The sequence below is a fragment of the Squalius cephalus genome, assembly GCF_949319135.1.
Source record: "Squalius cephalus genome assembly, chromosome: 13".
Classification (NCBI taxonomy): domain Eukaryota; kingdom Metazoa; phylum Chordata; class Actinopteri; order Cypriniformes; family Leuciscidae; genus Squalius; species Squalius cephalus.
Window position 1 is genome coordinate 13,673,876 of NC_137134.1, and position 17,247 is coordinate 13,691,122.

General features: G+C 43.2%; 1 long non-coding RNA gene across 1 annotated transcript; it reads left to right on the forward strand.

Annotated features, from left to right (window-relative positions):
- Positions 1-7,685: 7,685 nt before the first annotated feature.
- Positions 7,686-9,195, forward strand: LOC307169173. Its single transcript, XR_013823059.1, has 5 exons — positions 7,686-7,783; positions 7,896-8,216; positions 8,291-8,428; positions 8,507-8,610; positions 8,787-9,195. It is a non-coding gene; the product is annotated as an uncharacterized lncRNA (long non-coding RNA).
- The last annotated feature ends 8,052 nt before the right edge of the window (positions 9,196-17,247 follow it).

The following is a 17,247-nucleotide window of genomic DNA, read 5'->3' on the forward strand; positions in this document are numbered from 1 at the left end:
AAAGCTTTGTGATTGAGGGTCAATACGAAGGGGCAAAACAAGACACAGGTTTTGTTAAGTTGTTACTCAAGGATGGATCAGTATACCAACTCTTGATCCTGCTTATACTGTAGTCTCCAGAGCGATACTGGTCACTGAAGTAATGAAAGGAACAGCACGCACATTTAACAAGTGTTTTTGTGTAATTTGCTGTATATGTTGATGATAATGCAAGGGATAGAGAGAGTTTATGGATAATACTTTAATGTGCAATTTCTTGTACTGTGATTTATTCACCTATTCAAAGTTAGATAAGTCCATACATACCCTTTTCATCTCCGTGCATGCCGTAACTCTGTCTGACGCACCCACCGCTAGCCTAGCTTAGCACAAAGACGAGGTAAACTGCTTCAGCTAGAATACTGCTCCGAATAAGTGACAAAATAACGCCAACATTTTCCTATTTACATGTTGTGATTTGTATAGTCACAGCGAGTACAAATAACAAGGTCACATGAGACACAGACATCTTCTAACTGTATACTTACTGGGAACTATATTCTCAGAAGGCGAAGCACTGCTACTTCTGCGGAGTAATTTACTCCAATTCTGAGCGATTCAATCTCTTAATTTTTACAGAAAAAAAGCGGTTAAATAATTCACAGTATGAATACTATAGAATTACAGTAGATTGCTGGCGACTCCGCTGCCAGTATTTTACTGTAAATTTGGAAAAATACAGAATTATAACATATTTCATGTTAATGGTAATAAACTAAAATATTTTCACAGTATGAATACTGTAAAATTACAGTAAATTTCTGGCGACTCTGCTGCCAGTATTGTACTGTTATTTTACTGATAGATTTTTTAAAGTCAGCCAGTCATCATCTGGGTGAAATAAATATTTTTGAAACTTTGAATCAATTGAACCAGATGATTCACTGTTTCGAAGCGCTGGAAGCACCACACACTGGTGACCCCTGCTAGGGGAACAGTGTAAATGCAGCAAAAACTCAGCCCAATGTTTAAAAAAACACCTTTTACAAACCAATTGAAAATGTTTTATATTGAAAGTGTAATCTAATAAATGAAATTAACAAATCATCTAAAACTATTAAATATTAAGTGTCTATAATAGGCTATGTGTTCATTTATTAAATTGTGGGGCTGGTTTTGTTTGTTCTATGAAGAGCTTGGTTAATCATACTAATAAGAGATTTTTTTAGCTACAACTTTTCCTTTTCATTATAGCCTACAATGTATACAATTAAACAACTACAATTAAACTACAATTAAATGTATACAATTTATAAAACTGATCTGAGATGAGGTAAAAATCAAATAGACACTGGTGCATCAGTTCACAGAGACCATCGCCCCCTAGCGTTCAACCATTGAAATTTTGAAACAGTTATGACGTAACGAAGCCTCGTTTACTGAAGTCACGTGACTTTAGAAGTTTGATATGCGCTCCGAATCACTAGTTTCTAAACGTCTCTGGTTACTTTCGTAACCTCGGTTCCCTGAAAGGCAAGGAACGAGACATTACGGATGTCGTATATGGGAACTCCTCTCATCCTTCACTTCTGCTGAAATCTTATAGGCTAACGCCAGCAGAGCTGGCCAATTGACGCAAATATGCAAATACTGAAACACCGTTGCAGTTATAATGCAAGTGCAGCGTCAATTCCTTCAGAATCGAACAAACGCTAAATCAATAGCGAACACGGCGGCGAGCGTAATGTCTCGTTCCTTGCCTTTCAGGGAACCGAGGTTACGAAAGTAACCGGAGACGTTCCCTATCAAGGCTACGGAACTCGACATTACGGATGTCGTATATGGGAACTGTATAGAATCCCGCCGTGGCAGCAAACCACTGAAAACAGACCCAATACAAACCTCGCCCCCAGAATGTAAGCGCCTGATAGGCCGAGATTGACCAATAGTGAACCTCTAACCTCCGATAGGTCCAAAGGGACCAATCACAAGCTCACAAACACTACCGGAATTTGCATATCCCGGGAAGTATAAATGGGGGAAGGTTGCACTGTAGACCAACAGGGCAACAACAACAGAGAAAGCCAACGCATAGCGGTGACAATAGTACAACACACAATAGCACACAGAACAACTCATGAGCAAAGCGCAGAGCAGCTCTCTAATGCTGTGTAAATGATCAACTCACCGAAAGCACTCGAGACGCTACAGAGGGCAAATCCAACTTGTAAAATCTGGCAAACGTGTTCTGAGAAGACCAGCCAGCCGCAAGACATAAATCCTGAATAGACATACCCTTAGTCCAAGCCCACGAGGAGGCAATCACCCTAGTCGAATGAGCCTTGATGTTCAGGGGACATTCCTGTCCCAGACAATCATAAGCCAAAACAATAGCGTCCACAATCCAGTGAGCAAGCCTCTGTTTAGAGACCCCCCGTCCCTTGTTGCATCCACCAAAGCACACAAACAGCTGGTCCGATTGTCGAAACGCGGCCGAGCGAGAAATGTATTCTCGGAGCGTTCTGACTGGGCAAATAGCACTCTGAGCATCCGAACCCTGAGAGGTTGATGGCTCAGCGGACAGGGCAGGCAGAGAAACGATCTGCGCTCTGAACGGGGTATTGAGCGACTTAGGAACGTAACCCGGCCTCGGTCTGAGAATAACATTACAGTTTCCCGGTCCAAAGCGAATACAATCTTCACTTACAGAGAAAGCCTGTAAATCCCCGACCCGTTTCGCCGAGGCGAGAGCGAGAAGCAGAGCCGTTTTTAGCGATAGCTCCTTAATGGCAATCGCGGCAAGGGGCTCGAAAGGCGGTCGTGACAAAGCCTCCAAGACCAAAGCTAAGTCCCACGGCGGCACAGAAGGCGGCCGAGCAGGGCACAATCTCCTAGCTCCCCTGAGGAACCGTGTCACCGACGCATGTCTACCGATAGACTGTCCGTCAACAGGGGGGTGAAACGCGGCAATAGCGGCCACGTATACCTTCAGAGTGGATGGTAGGCTCCCTTCATCCATCCTATACTGAAGGAAGCGTAGAATATCCGACACAGAACAGTCCGCTGGGTCTAAACCGACATCCTGACACCATTTAGAGAATACACCCCACTTCAGAGCATACAAACGCCTGGTGGACGGAGCTCGCGCCTCTGCGATAGTATTCAAAACTCGCGAATGCAGCGCGTCCCGCTCGCTCAGCGACCCTGCAGCGGCCACACGTGGAGGCTCCACAGCCCGGGGCTGGGATGCCAAATCGTTCCGCCCGCCTGAGACAGAAGGTCCTTCCTGAGCGGAATCTCCCATGGCTGCCCTGCTAGTAACTCTATCAAATCCGCGAACCAGGGCTGATTCGGCCAGTTCGGGGCTACCAGAGTCACCGCCGCCTTCTCCTCCCTGATTTTGCACAACACCATGGGCAAAACTTTCACCGGAGGAAAAGCATAGAGACAGACTCTCGGCCATCGTGCAGTCAGCGCGTCCACCTCCCGAGGGGAACGGGACAGCGAGAAGAACATCTGACAGTGCGTGTTCTCGCTCGTCGCAAAGAGGTCGACCTCCGCCCTGCCAAAACGATTCCATATCAGCTGAACCGTCCCGGGGTGAAGCCTCCACTCCCCTTGGGGAATCCCTTTTCTCGAGAGCATATCCGCCCCGCGATTTAGAACACCGGGGATTTGCGCCGCTCTCACCGAGAGGAAAAACCGGTCCGCCCATAGCAGAAGGGATTCCGCCTGCCTGAATAGGGCTTTGGAATGTACACCGCCCTGGCGATTTATGTACGAGACCACAGAAGTGTTGTCGGTCCGAATCAACACATGCTGCTGCTCCAGCTGAGACCGGAAGGCTCTGAGAGCTAGAGCGACCGCTTCTAGCTCCAGGCGATTTATGTGCCACTCCGTCTGCTTCTCTGACCACCGACCCGAGGCGGGCTTGCCTAAGCAGACCGCTCCCCATCCGGTGGATGAAGCGTCCGTCAGGACCTCCACTCGCCGTGTCACTAAGCCCATAGGGACACCTGCGCTGAAGAGATCCGGGTTCCTCCACGGAACCAGGGCACGGGCGCATCCGCCGGTGACCATGACGCGCTTGTGGCCAGAATACCACGCACTCGGGGGAACGCGCACTTTCAGCCAGAGTTGAAGCGGTCTCATATGCAGCAGCCCCAGATGACATACCGAAGATGCCGCTGCCATCCGTCCCAGTAGCCTCTGAAACTCTTTCAGTGGGACGAGCCTGCCCGGTCTGAAGAGACCGAGAGAAGAACTCAGAGCCTCCGCTCGCTCGGGGGAGAGGCACGCTCTCATTCTCACCGAATCCAAGCACACTCCCAGGAATGTTGTCGTCTGGCTCGGTGTGAGCACACTTTTTTGGACGTTCACCCTCAAACCAAGCATCTCTAAGTGTCGAAGGAGGGCATTCACATGGCTGATCAGCGTTTCTCTCGACTGAGCGAGAACTAGCCAGTCGTCCAGATAGTTCAAGACGCGCATTCCGCTCGATCTGAGGGGTGAAAGTGCCGCGTCTATGCATTTCGAAAACGTTCGGGGGGCTAGGGCCAGTCCAAACGGAAGCACCGTATATTGGTACGCCGAATCCTTGAACGCAAACCTCAGGAATCGTCTGTGACGCTTCACTATCTGAATATGAAAATAAGCATTCTTTAAATCCACTGAAGCGAACCAATCCCCGGGGCGAATTTGCGCCAGGATTTGTTTCAGTGTTGTCATCCTGAAGGCGCGCTTGTGAAGCGCTCTGTTGACAGGTCTCAGATCCAGAATGGGACGGAGACCCCCTCCCTTCTTCGGCACGACGAAGTAGCGGCTGTAGAACCCGCTTTCCCGCTCGCTCGGGGGAACTGGTTCTATAGCCTTCTTTTCGAGCAAGCTGCACACTTCCTGCCTCAGCACATGAGCGTTTTGGGGCAAAGTTAATGACTGAATTACGCCGCGGAAGCGGGGTGGTCTGCGTTTGAACTGAAGCGTGTACCCGCGCCGAATTATATTCAACACCCACGGTGAAATGCCCGGAATAGCTTCCCATGCTGCCTGAAAACGACTGAGCGTGGGCTGATCTAAACCTGCGGTCATCGCCGCTGCGGTCATGGCCGCTGTGTGAGTGCTGGGGGTAGCTATTGACCGTGGCTCTGCGCTGCTCGAAGGCAGGGCGAGTAACACAGTGTGTGGTGCAAGAGGAGAAAAAAGCTCTGTTTGTGAAGTAGTGATTTGTTTTATTGCAACAGCATTGTTTACATTTACATTCACAACACAACTGCACGCGTCGCTCGCAGAACTCCGAGGGACCAAGTGCGTTAGAGCGCGCCGCTTGGACGCGGGGCCGAACTGGCGCTTTCTCCTCCTCTTGCCCGAGCGGTCAGGAAGACTGCTTGGGCCTCGCAGGCGACGCGGTGGGCTTCCTGCGCGGGCTCCTCTGCGTCCTCCTGTTACCCGCCCCCTGCCACTGACCGCTACGGCCCCTACGGGCGTCCTGTCCCGGGCGAGGCGCTGTTTGTCTCCTGGCCGCAGCCTGTGGTTGGCGGCCTGAGGCTGAGGACGAATGTGAGCGCGGCTGTGGCGGCGGCGGCGGCGGCGCTCTCCGGGGAATAACGTGGCTCATAGCCTTGGCCTTCTTTTGCGTCTCCGAGTAACGCTCGGTGACTTTCTCCATCGCGTCACCGAACAGGCCTGCAGGGGAAATGGGCGCATTCAGGAGCGTCTTCCTGTCGGCTTCCTGTACGTCCGACAAAGTGAGCCACAGATGTCTGTGGAGGACCACGAGGAAGCCCATAGAGCGGCCGATCGCCTGGGCCGAGCGCTTCGTGGCCAGGAGCGCGAGGTCCGTGGCCGAACGGAGATCCCGGATGGCGTCAGCGTCAATAGAGGCGGCGCCATCCAGAGACTTCAGCTGCTTTGCCTGTAGCACTTGGAGAAGGGCCATGGCATGCAGCGCGGATACCGCCTCCCCCGCGGCACCGAAGGCCTTGTTAGCCTGGTGGGCCGTAAATCTGCAGGCTCGGGACGGCAGGCTGCGGTCCGAGCCCAGGGCGGGAGCCGACGGGCAGAGGTGAGCGGCGACGGTCTCCTCGACGGGGGGGATGCTGAGGTAACCGTGGTCCCCCGCATCGTCCACGGGGGCAAACATGGCCTGGGTGGAAGTGAGGGTGCGCGCCGATTGCGGGGCCGCCCACGACTTCACCACGTGCTCATGCACGTCGGGGAAAAACGGTGTTCCTCTCTTCGAAGCGGCCTGGCGGCGGCTCGATTGCAGGAACCACGAATCCAGCTTGCTCTTTGATGGTTCATCAGGAGCTTTCCACTCGAGGTCCAGTTCCTCGACGGCCTTCGAGAGGACACGAAAGAGCTCGTCCTGTAGGTCCGCCGGGGAGTCCTGCCCCGCGGCCGCGGGCGCGGCCTGCTCCGCACCCCAGTCGGTCTCGGAGGCCGACAGCGACATGGAGTCGTCCTCCTCACTCGCCCCGAAGGAAATGAAGTCGGCGACGTCGCGCGGGGGTTGAAAGGTGGGGTCGGGGAAGCTCACCGGGGAGCGGACCTCGACTCCGCGGTTGGGGGGGCTACCAGCGGCTCGGAGGCGGCGGTAGGCCCAATCCCCGCTATTGCGCGAGCTTCCTCCCTCCTGGCTCTGAGGACTCGGAGGGGCATGTCCGCGCAGAGGTCGCAGGACCCACCGTCCCCGAGGGCTGACTCGGCATGGGCCAGCCCCAAGCACGCGATGCAAAACAGGTGCGTGTCGGTGGGGGCGATGGGGGCCGAGCACAGGTTACAGGTAGCTGCCATCGGATGCAGGAGACAGTGTAAGTATCTCCGACGCAACTTCGACGACGGCGAATATATTCCAGTATTTTGAAGTATCAGCTTTCTAGCACACGATTTAAGCGTGAAGAGAGAGATTCTGAAGGAATTGACGCTGCACTTGCATTATAACTGCAACGGTGTTTCAGTATTTGCATATTTGCGTCAATTGGCCAGCTCTGCTGGCGTTAGCCTATAAGATTTCAGCAGAAGTGAAGGATGAGAGGAGTTCCCATATACGACATCCGTAATGTCGAGTTCCGTAGCCTTGATAGGGAACAAACGATTCACAGAAGCTTCACGAAGCCTGTTTCGAAAACTCCTCGACCCCCGGTGGAAAGTGTTTTTGTAGCCCAAACACGGTATTTGGTGGACGAATTCTGCTACTGCGTGGGTAAGGAAAGTTTCATTGAAGGCTAGATTCTACTGAAGAAAGAGAGAGAAGTGTGCTAATTTCAGTTCCTGTGGTAAAATAAAGTGGAAATGGCACATTATAAAGTCACCACTGCTTAATGACCATTGATTTGTGTAGAGCAGTCTACTGAGTGTGTACACAAATATATTAATGTACTTTTCAAGATAAATGTTAATCATAATCAGAATATGTCTAATTTAATTTAATTTAATTTAATTTAGATATTCATTGGGGGAAAATGCTTTTTAAATAAATCGGTCTTGGGTCAGTGGTCTTTTATTCAATTTGACAGCCTTTGTGTTTGCGCACCAATATTAACGTTTAGATCAAGCAGACAATATCAGACTATAGTTTTTGTTCTGTAACCAATGTCACTTATAAAAATGATGATGTCACATGAGGTGTTAAAAATAGGTCTCTGTAAGGATGTGACATCCGCCCATAAAAAAAAATCACCCTCTGTTGGTTTCAAAGCTCGAAATGCACAGTTCCATCTCAAAGCCTTTGTGAAAGCAACCATATTTCATCAGGTAATGCATTTTAGTTGCGGAAACGACGCAAAGATCATACAGCATCTTATTTGTAAGTGTAATTTATTGTATATCTTGATAGATGTATTGTACTTGATCAAATACACAATGTTTCCTAAGAATCCTATTTTTATTTTATTTTGTTTGATTTATTTATCTCACAGGTCTACTAGTATGGTGTCAAGCTGTAGAAACAGAACTTACAAAATTGGGACAAAATGTGATTATAAACTGTGATCTTGATGAAAAAGAGATTTATTGGATGATGCTAAAGCCACCAAATCGCCCAGTTATGATATTAAGGTTATTTTCAACTTCTCCAACTCCTTTTTACTACGATGTAGGATTCAGATCCAAATATTCAGTGCAACATAAATATAATCTATTCATAAAAAATGTCACTGTTGATGAGTTAGGCATTTATTACTGCATGACCACTGAAGCACCTCCAAAATTCAGCAACGGCACCAAACTACACATCACTGGTGAGTGAGCTTCTGTGATCAGACCATATGGATGTTCAGTGCTTTGGTTAATTAAATGTATGGCTATTTTACAGAACCAAAACAGTGCCATAACAACACTGTTGAGCAGAATCATACCGTGGTGAATTATACTGAGCAGATCCAGAGACCATGGGGCATTATTATCCTCATTTCTGGCCTGATGCATGGTGTTCTGGTCATTGTCGTCATTGGTGAGTTCATATCATTAATTTAATTTAATTTGATTTAATCTATTACTAAAATATGACCGTAAGTCTCCTCTCTTGTAGGTAGTGTATGTTGCTACTCTGGAAAAAATGTTAAACATCAAGAAGCAGATTTACAACGGAATCATTGTATGCCTTTGGAACAACTCCAAGAGACAACGACAGTGGTAAATTATGCAAACCATATTTCTTTTCATGTACATTTATATAATTTTTCATTACTTTTCATATTATTTTCATATTTTTTATGCATTTTATTCTTTATCACTGCTTGGAGCATAAAACAGATGTAACATATGTACATGTATGACTGCTAATACTGGTTGCCCTGTTGCTCTTTCAGTATACTGAGGTGGACTTTTCCTCAATAAGTGAAGATATCGAACAGAACCGGTGCTTTTCTGCTACAGCCCAAATCATTAACAGAAACAATTGTACCTGACCGTATATCAGCAGGTCACCTTTGTTTTAAATATAAAAGTTCATGGCATGCTTACCTGTATAATTAATAAAAAGATATATAAAAAAGGAACTTTTCCTTTTTTTTTTTTTTTGTTCTTTTTTTTTTGTGTGTGAAAATCGAAAACATCCACCAACTAGACGATGGCTAGCCAAACTCCTCTCTGCAGAACAAATGTAGGCATTGTGGTTGGCCTCAAAGCGTTCAGACAAACTCTGTCATTTTTTCCACACTGGTCACCTGATCACCAGTGAATTGCAAAGCCAGGTGGTTTAACCTTTAACCCTCTGGGGTCCTTCGTTTAACAGTCACACTTGGGACCTTCGGGTCCAAATGGACCCGGAGGGCGGGATTAATATATATATAAAAAAATCTTAATATTTTTTTTTTTACTTGTTTTTTATAATATTTTTTCTTTTCTTTTTTGGTGTTTTGAGATAATTTTATGATTTATAATTAATATTTATGCAATAATTATGACCCATTTTTTCCCATTGAATATAATAGAATTTTTTTATATATATATAATTTTTATTTTATTTTTATTAAAGCTGTATTTCATTTTAGAGTCAAGCCTAGGCCTCATGAAAGCAATTTTTGAAATGAGATGGGCGCCAACTGGTGGACACACTGAGCATTTTTATCACGCAATAGCACATTTTTACCACTAGTGGATTTACAGCTCTCTGTAGAAAGGCTTGCGAATTCTAGTGATTTTTGCCTGAACAGATTTAGTCTGTTTTGCACTCTTGATGTTTTAGAGATTCACCCCTTCACTGTTGAGTCCTTTTTTGAGTCCTTGGCTGATTTGTAGATTGTATGCACAAAAAAACTCTGTTTTCATATTTTTGACAATTTCCCATTCATTTCCTATGGGAGTCATTTTTGACCAAAGAGCAGAAGTGTGATGACCACTTAGCATGCTTGGATCATGACCTCAATATTTTTTGTGTGTTCACATACCTAATACCATAAAAGTCACCTAGTTTCGTAACATTCCGATGAAGCTGTGATTTTTAAAAATTCAAAACAGATTTTTGTAATCTGAATTTATTAGTGTGTATGTGTATAAAAGTGTGTTTGTGTGTGTGTGTGTGTGGATGTGTCTGTTTTGCACTCTTGATGTTTTAGAGATTCACCCCTTCACTGTTGAGTCCTTTTTTTCTGCATCCTGGCTGATTTGTAGATTGTATGCGCAAAAAAACCTCTGTGTTTTCATATTTTTGACAATTTCCCATTCATTTCCTATGGGGGTCATTTTTGACCAAAGAGCAGAAGTGTGATGACCACTTAGCATGCTTGGATCATGACCTCAATATTTTTTGTGTGTTCACATACCTAATACCATAAAAGTCACCTAGTTTCGTAACATTCCGATGAAGCTGTGATTTTTAAAAATTCAAAACAGATTTTTGTAATCTGAATTTATTAGTGTGTATGTGTATAAAAGTGTGTTTGTGTGTGTGTGTGTGTGTGTGTGGATGTGTCTGTTTTGCACTCTTGATGTTTTATAGATTCACCCCTTCACTGTTGTGTGCTTTTTTTCTGGATCGTGGCTGATTTGTAGATTGTACGCACAAAAAAACTCAGTATTGTCACATTTTTGCCAATTTCCCATTCATTTCCTATGGCGGGTCCATTTGGACCCGAAGGTCCTGAGTGTGACTATTTTTTTTACAACCACTTAGACTATTCAAATCCTGTCCCCAATTTTTTTGGGTGTTCATATACCAAGTACCAACAAAGTCACCAAATTTCGGATCATTCCGATGAAGCTATGATTTTTTACATTTTTTTATTTAAAGGCTTCGGGTCCATTTGGACCCGAAGGACCCCAGAGGGTTAACAGTATATACTAGAATATATATTATATAAGAAACGGCAACAATGATTCTATCAAACTTAAAAATAAAAATAAAATTAAAAAACACTCACTGACTGCACTACCATATATGTCTAAAGCAAATGTAAACTCTGCTCAAGGGCAAACCACCTGTCTAGAAAAACATGAGACCATATGAGTCATTTATTGTCAAGTGACCAACTCAGAGGAACTGATGATAAGATTAACACTTTATTTGAGCTAAACCACACTGCTTACACTTCTGCTTAGGAGAGCGAAACGTATGCACAGATTTAATGTCTATTGTCTTTTAGGAGATGCAATAAACTTCTACTTAAATAACTGTACCAACTTCAGCTTAGTAAAGAAAAGTGTTTATAAAAGAAAAATAATGTGTACACAAACAAGCAAACACTCTGAAATGTACAACATAATTATGCACAACATATAATGTTATGATATATATATATATATATATTTTTTTTTTTTTTTTTTTTTTACAAAGGATGTGACATGTAACAACTTTTGCTGCAAAACCCTCGTGTTGCTGTCCTTCACACAACAAACCCACACTACTTACAGGAAGTCAGAATGAACTCTGACCACATTTTGGCCGATTTGAATGTCAAGAGTCAAGTAAAAATGCTACAACTGTACAGGTTACATGTATTTAAACATTTAGCTTAAATTATTTAAAAGTTTAAAGGATTACCCAAAAATAAAAACTCTATTATCATTTACTCACCCGACACGATTGCTTTGTTTGTTTGAATCACATTTGATTTAAGCTTTTATTCACAGATATTTATTGATCATTAAAAATTCTGGGTGAAGTTTAAGCCCTCTTCCTATCTACTATAATGCAGTACCGTCATTGGCTTCCAGGGGGAGACAGAAGCCATCATAGGGGTGGGAGATATCTCGATATTTACGATATATCGAGATATTTTTTAAACTCGATATGGATTTTGACATATCGTATAAATCGATATATTGTTTATATTTAATTCTGATTTCGCCAATTTGCTTGTTTGCCTTCTCTGTGCTGTGCTCGCGCTCGCCCCCGCCCTCCTCCGCCTCCTTGCTTTTGTTCCCCCTCCCCTCGCGTGTTGTCTCATTCAACCAAGTCCCCCGAGTCTGGTCAGGCACATCAATCTTTCCCCGCCCAGCGAGTGCTTGAAGTGCGTCAGAAATAGCGCGCGCGCGCGATCAGTTGTTGTTGGTAATTTTTTGTGTAGCGTCGCCTCTCGCCGCATTGCTTTTGTTTGAGGGCGCTTAACACACTCACACTTAAAATGCTCCCCTGTAGAAACGGGCCTGGCAGCTCGCGAAAGGTCTAGACACGGTGAAAGTTTCCTGATTGTGACGGATGGCCGAATTTACATGACACATTATAAATTAGCATTAGCCTAAGTTACCTATTCTGCTATATACAGTGTCAAAAAGAAGAGAAGAGGATAAAGGTGGATAAAGACAGAGGTAAAGTGATGTAATGAATGAACAGTTTATCTAATTGCATAGTAGTAAGATACTGTAATTTATGGCAGTTATTTGTACCTTAAACTTTATGCTAGCAGTTGTTCTGAGTTCTCCAGAGGCCCCAGACAGTGTGATTTTGTAACAATCATGTCAATTTTTAGATGCATTTTTATCACTTTTTTTTATATTAATGTTTTACTCTAAAGTTGTGCCATTTTGGGGGGATATATGGCATTTTTTTTGTATTTATTTGCCAAAATTAGTAATGATATTTCTATACAGGTTTATTAAAAATAGTGCAATATGTATTATTTCTTCCTTTATTTTACAGTTAAATTATTATTTTTGTATACAGGGATTTTTTTTTTTTTAAATGTCGCTGAAGCACTTTGTTCCTACATGAACTGCCTACCTATTTGCACGTCAATAAAAAAAGACTTTGTGGTATTTGGCATATTTGTTTTTGCAGTAGTTTTTGGGGGGTTATTTTTCCTGTAAAGATATCGAGATATATATCGTATATCGAGATATAGCAAAATATATCGAGATATATGTTTTGCTCCATATCGCCCAGCCCTAAGCCATCATCTATCTATCCATACGTTTTCCAAACCGCTTGTCCTATGTCACAGAGATGCTGGAGCCTATTCCAGCACCTCATGCCATAGGCAGGGAAACACTGTGAACGGTTAGCTAGAAGGATCTATCGAGTCCAGTTAACTCTTTCCCCGCCATTGACAAAATTTAACATAATTTATGAGACAACGTTACCCTGTCATTGACAGAATTTTCCGTCACTAATGAGATAACACTTCCCAGCCTTTAAATACATTTTCTGGCTTTCTGGGTTTTCACTGATATACGGTAGGGGGCGCTATTATACATCTTCTGAAAGAGTACTGAATCTCCTGATCAATAGACATGTGAAGAAGATTAAGAAACAAGCCAACCCAAGAAGATGCGTAGGGATGTGAAGCTTTGGGATTGTTGATGAATCCAATCTTTACTAATACTCCATCTTTGTGTTTGATTATCGTTCTGAATTCCATCCAGATTTCTTTTATTTTATTTTATTTATTTATTTCAGATTTATTCTCAGCTTTTTGTTCAATATGTTGCTTTTTTATGAAACTTAACCACATTCAAGTGTTGATAAAGAAAAGAATGCATGAGTTCAGTCACTGCTAGTGGAGACCCCAGAAATGTGCAAAGCCTTGAGGGAATTCTACTTGTGGCAAAATACTTGACAGGAAAAAGACATTACACTTTTTCCAGACAATTTCTTCAATTTACCTTCACATTACAGTGTCTTTGAAATCAACAGCATACACTTTTGAGACAACATGATGTTATAGTAAATGACAATAGAATTTTAAAGTCACTATTTAATCAAAATTGGCAGTTTTTACAGTGCATCCGGAAAGTATTCACAGTGCTTCACTTTTTCCACATTTTTTATGTTACAGCCTTATTCCAAAATGGATTAAATTAATTATTTTCCTCAGAATTCTACAAACAAAACCCCATAATGAGAACGTGAAAGAAGTTTGTTTGAAATATTTGCAAATTTATAAAAAATAAAAACCAAAATCACACGTATAAGTATTCACAGCCTTTGATCAATACTTTGTTGAAGCACCTTTGGCACCAATTACAGCATCAAGTCTTTTTGAGTATGATGCTACAAGCTTGGCACAACTGTTTTTGGGCACTTTCTCCCATTCTTCTTTGCAGAACCTCTCAAGCTCCATCAGGTTGAATGAGGAGCGTCAGTGCACAGCCATGTTCAGATCTCTCCAGAGATGTTCAATCGCGGGTTCAAGTCTGGGCTCTGGCTGGGCCACTCAAGGACGTTCACAGAGTTTTCCCGAAGCCACTCCTTTGTTATCTTGGCTGTGTTCTTAGGGTCGCTGTCCTGTTGGAAGATGAACCGTCGCCCCAGTCTGAGGCCCAGAGCGCTCTGGAGCAGGTTTTCATCGAGGATGTCTCGGTACATCTTTCCCTCTGTACATCTTGGGGATGTTTTTCATCCCCAAGAAAAACATTCCCACAGCATGATGCTGCCACCACCACGCTTCACTGTAGGGATGGTATTGGCCAGGTGATAAGCGGTGCCTGGTTTCCTCCAGACATTGGAATAAGGCTGTAACATAACAAAATGTGGAAAAAGTGAAGCGCTGTGAATACTCTCCTGATGCATTGTATGATTTATCTGTGCATATCATTGTTTTTTTGTTTTTTTTTTCAACTTTGAGCTTTCCTTAAACTTGCTAGTAGTAGTGAAATTTGGGTTTTGAATTTCACAGAAATCTGTGAGTAAAAGGAAGAGATACTTTTTCTTGTAGTTTATATAATGTTTATTTTAAAGAGGATCCGTGATTGCTTGTTCTCATAATGTGATTTACTCAAGAATGTACCTTTGTACATTTAGCCATGAACACAACTATAACAATGCACTGTAGTTCTAAATTAGTTCTTAATCTCAAATGCCCAAGTTACTTGCTCTGCCTTTCTTGCTCTCTACACCAGTCCTCTGTTACCAATAAATGTCAACCAGCTTACAACCAGTTGCACTCTGAAGTTAAGCATGGGCGAGTCTCATCAGTACCTGAATGGGAGACATTCTGGGCAGAACTAAGGTTATTGCTGGTGTAGCTGATAGGGAGGCCAGTAGGACATGCTCATCTTGACCCCTGCAAGGTTTGTATACTATCCCAGTATACTCCTGTCCAAATGGTGATTTTGTAATGGGCTGTATGTTTGGGTGAAGTTCACAAGACAGAAGGGTGTACCATTTGTGATATTTGGTTTTAGAATGGTGTACTTATGCCAGGTTTTATGCACGTGGTCTCCACAGAGGACTACTACCCTCAAACAGCGTACTCATACCCTCATACTGGTGCTCCTGGAAGACCTACTGTTCTGCAAAGTTTAACATCAAACCTAATCAAACACATCTGAACTAGCATGGTTCTTTAGGGTCACTTGAAAATGACCGGCAGGTGTGAAACTGTGCAGGACAGTCAGTCTCCAGTAACAGGGTTCATTACCCCTGCATTAGAGCACAATTTGGGACACTTTAGTGTACCAGAACACTGTTCTGGTTTGGAAGATATTATGATTCTCGGAGAAAATGCTGGTCACAGAGGTAGTACCCCCAAAGGCAGTGGTGTGCCCTCAGAATGCCACTTGAACCGAAGGGGGTCAAATCCTCCCCCCACCCGGAATGTGATTTCAACCAAAGGGGGCCCAATTCCAAGTATGTATTTGATAAATTCATATATTCCCTACTAGTGAACCATCCAGAGTGTTTTCCAACCTAGGCTCCAGCATCCCTACGACCCTTCATAGGTCATGCAGTTTGGAGAATGGGTGGTTGTATTCCCTGGACATCAAAGCCATGACCCTCGTGTTGCTAGCACCATGTTCTAATATTTGAGATAAAGGAATTAAAATTTCAACATGGACAAGAGTGGAGCAACAAAAGACATAGAACCCACTTGAATAAGTGATGCTGTCTAAATTTGATGTTGTGCACTGTTAAAAATTACCTGTAAATTTTACAGTAAAATACTGGCAGCAGGGTTGCCAGCCAATTACTGTATTTTTTACAGTAGCGTTTCTGTAATTTAATTTACAGAATTTTACTGTATTCTCTGATTACAGTAAAATTCTGTAAATTAAATTACAGAAACGCTACTGTAAAAAATACAGTAATTGGCTGGCAACCCTGCTGCCAGTATTTTACTGTAAAATTTACAGGTAATTTTTAACAGTGTATGTAAAATGGAGTATACAATATATTTTCCTGATTTTTGAGTATTAATGACTGGCAGCTGAATTTTAAATGTAAATTATTTATCAACTACATAAGCTTTAAACAATTGTTTTTAAATACATAAAGTGTTGTATAATGCACAACTTAATTCCCCTATTACTTCACAAAACAAAAAAATAATTCAACATACTTATCTTGAAAAACAGGTAAAAATTTATAACTTTAAAATCTGCATGAAAAAAAGTCATAAACAGTGTATTTTGTATTATTTTGATTTCATTTTTATTTACAAAATTGTATTTTTTTTTTAAAAATGGACATGAAATTAAATATTTTTAAATTACTTGAAACAAATTAGCCGTCATGGCCCTTCACACAAAGAAGAAATACGCAAACAACATACATTTAAAACCACAAGTTGACCAACATGATCATAATAATAAAACAAAAAGAGACGGGTGAATTTTCACCACTTCATTACCAGACAAACATGTCCAAACAACAAGGCCCCAAGTCAGTCCAACATACTTCTGATCAAAAATGGAGAACAATTCAGCTCCAGAATGCTGTTCCATCACAGGATGCAAAGAGTGGCTAGAAACATTGAAAAGAAAAAAGAGGACAATATATATTAGATATATTACAAAACATAATGATACAGTCAAAGACAGATACAGGGATGACAGATACAGTTAAGCCCCTTTCACACAGAGATTCCGGAAAAGTGACCCGGGATTTGATCCAGGTTCATTTGATTTGGTTCATTTACACTGCCAGTGATTTTCCGGAATCAGAGAGTGCATTCACACACAACACGTAAAGACACGTGACATCGATGTGACTTGTAATGTCTCAGCAGCGTCTTAAGTTTGCTTATGAGCTGCGATCTCTCTCTCTCTCAAGAAACCACGCTTGTGCATTTTTTTTCTCTGATTCAATCATAAACTTGCGCATTACGTACCGTTTCACAGCTGGCGAACAATCCCGGCTTCAGCGTCATCACTACAACACGGCATTATTACGGCTTTTGTTCACATAGCGCACGTTCCGGGACTGAACACGGCAATGTTACTAGGTCCCCAACCCGGCATCGATCCCGGCATCAGTCCCAGGTCGTGTTTGCGTTCACACAGAAGGCGTTCTGGCAATTTCCCGGGAACATCGCGCTGTGTGAAAAGGACTTTAGAGACAGATAGAGAATATTAAGAGGTTACAATTAAAGGGAAAATAGATCTGTGTGTGTG